Source organism: Anneissia japonica, unplaced genomic scaffold, assembly GCF_011630105.1.
Source record: "Anneissia japonica isolate Jap-2015-1 unplaced genomic scaffold, ASM1163010v1 scaffold287895_len483588_cov180, whole genome shotgun sequence".
NCBI lineage: Eukaryota > Metazoa > Echinodermata > Crinoidea > Comatulida > Comatulidae > Anneissia > Anneissia japonica.
Genome location: NW_022701552.1, coordinates 454,556 through 457,162, shown reverse-complemented (window position 1 = coordinate 457,162; position 2,607 = coordinate 454,556).

Genomic DNA, 2,607 nt, shown 5'->3' with positions numbered 1-2,607 from the left:
AGTAATCCGAAATAACGAATTACTAATTCGAAATAACGAATTACTTAATTCGAAATAACGAATTACTAACTCGAAATAACGAATTAGTAATACAAAATAACGAATTACTGAGTGAATTTTCAAGAGCCAGTACACATGTGACAAAAATGTGTTTGATCTTTGTTCGATATTAATGAGAGAAAGACAACTGTCTCAACCAAATAATCCTGAAGAGAGTCTGTATTTGTATAATGTTTTACGAGTTGCAATAACTGAATTACTTTGAGAATGAAACTGGTTTTTTTTTTCTCAATAAACAGTGTGTACAGTAACAGGTACAACAAAAATTACTGCAACAAAAAAGATTTAAGTTTATACATAAAAAAAATTAAAGAAAAACATAGGCCTATAATTATTTTCAGCTGTCTCGATTTTAATGAAAATATTTTTTATTAATAATGCAAAAACAGACATTATACAGTACACTATAATTTATGATAAACTAGACTTTTTTTCCCAGTATAGCTAAGACATAATCACCATACTAATAGCTATTTATTGAGATCTGTGTAAATACTGTTTTTCTTTCTTTTCTCACTTTAGTAAATAATGAATAAATTATTAAATACATGCCAATATTAAATGGACAATTATGTTAGTTCTTTTTATTTGTAACAACGCTATTATGACAGCATGATTCATGTGTTCCTTTCAAAATTACTGAAACCGAGTGAAACGTGTGAAAACTAGGGCAAGGCGTTACCGCGTCCCAACTCTCTCTCTAGGCCCAGGCCTACGTCCTCGCTCCTGAGTAATTCGTTATTTCGAGTTAGTAATTCGTTATTTCGGATTACTAATCCGAATTTTCGAATTAGTAATCCGAAATAACGAATTACTAACTCGAAATAACGAATTACTAATTCGAAATTTCGGATTAGTAATCCGAAATAACGAATTACTAATCCGAAATTTCGAATTAGTAATTCGTTATTTCGAAATAGGTCAACGATTTGTTTGCTATTTATACTTAATCACAAACACTGTAGAATGGTCCCACTTTTGTTAACTGAGACTATGCATTGCTGCAAGATAATGGGCCGACGTTAACTCGTCGTTGCTACATTCAAAATGTGGAGTGCCGCGATCACCGGACACAACGCCATGCAAATTTTAAATAGCACTCTTGATCCAAATACAGGTCTCCCTCCAATTAAAGACCCCTTTTGGGACCGAGGTTTCTATATAGTCTTTAGCAACTTTGGTCTATTTAGAATAATAAAAATGAACGGCATTTTAAAATTTAGGACTACAGACAAGTGCTCTTTAATTGCTTAAGTGTTGTTGCTGTAATCCGTGCAGGCAGGCAACCCCCGGCCAGGTACCTACTCCTTTTCCTTACTCAAACCGTTCCCGCTGCTCCAAACCACTTCTACACTACACATTCAATTTCATTCCTCTTGTTAGTACGTTAATCCGGTTTTCCACTAGACGAATTAATTGGCGAGAATCGAAAGCGTCGTTCATGCTTATCACATTTCTATCAGAGTTTTCTCTTCCGCGAAAACGGTAGTTCGAACTGTTTCTACTTTTTGCGAAGCGAAAAATGTGCGCAACAAATCAGTGCTCAGGAACCGAGCCGACGCCTTCGATTCGCGAGAATAAATTCACCTTGTGGAAAACCGGCTTTAGTCACATGATACGACACACGTCAATATAAAAGGAACAAAATTGAGAAAGCTTTAATAGGCCTTTATTAAAAGTTATTTATATTATAATGCACAGTATTATAAGGGTCGCCGAGAACCCGGGGGCATCTTCGCTGCCCTGGCCCAGAACTTTGGTCATGGAATGTTGTGGCCGAGTCTGATGAAATCTGTGCATTGTAGGCTGTTATATAATTAAAGTAGTTTTTCGTTGATTATGACCTTGACCATTGACCAGGACACTTTAAAAGTTGATTATGTTTGACGTCTGATAAAAAAAAAAAATTGTTGGCTGTAGGCTGTTATATTAAAAAAGTTTTTCTTCGATTTTGACCTTGACATGCGACCATAATTTAATCACCCCCAGATCTTTGGTGCTATATGGATAATTGTGACCATGATTTGACATTCTGGTAAAAAGTGTTGGCTCAAGGCTGTTATATATAAACAGTAGTGTTTCGTAGATTGCGACATTGACCTTTGACCACAACCCTTCAAAATTTAATCACCTCTTTGGCCATGGATCATTATAACCAAGTTTTGAGAAGTTTCTGACAAACAGACAAATAAGCAGACAAATAAAAAGACAAACAAACAGGGGCGAATACTTAACCTTCTTGGCGGAGGTAATTATATTGTTTATCTTTATTTTCGAGTACCTCGAAGAGCCGTACCGGTAATTCCACCTATGGCAGCACACAAAACACGATAAGAAAAACAACACGGGAAAAGATGTACCATAATTTTAGTTTAATACATATGCGAATGTTAATATTTGTCCCACATAACAAAATCATAAAAAAGTGAAATTAATTTGCTAATTTTGAAGTAAAATAAATATTGTCAACTTAAACATAGAAAGTGTATGTATACATACATACATATATATATATATATATATATATATATAATAATATATATCTAC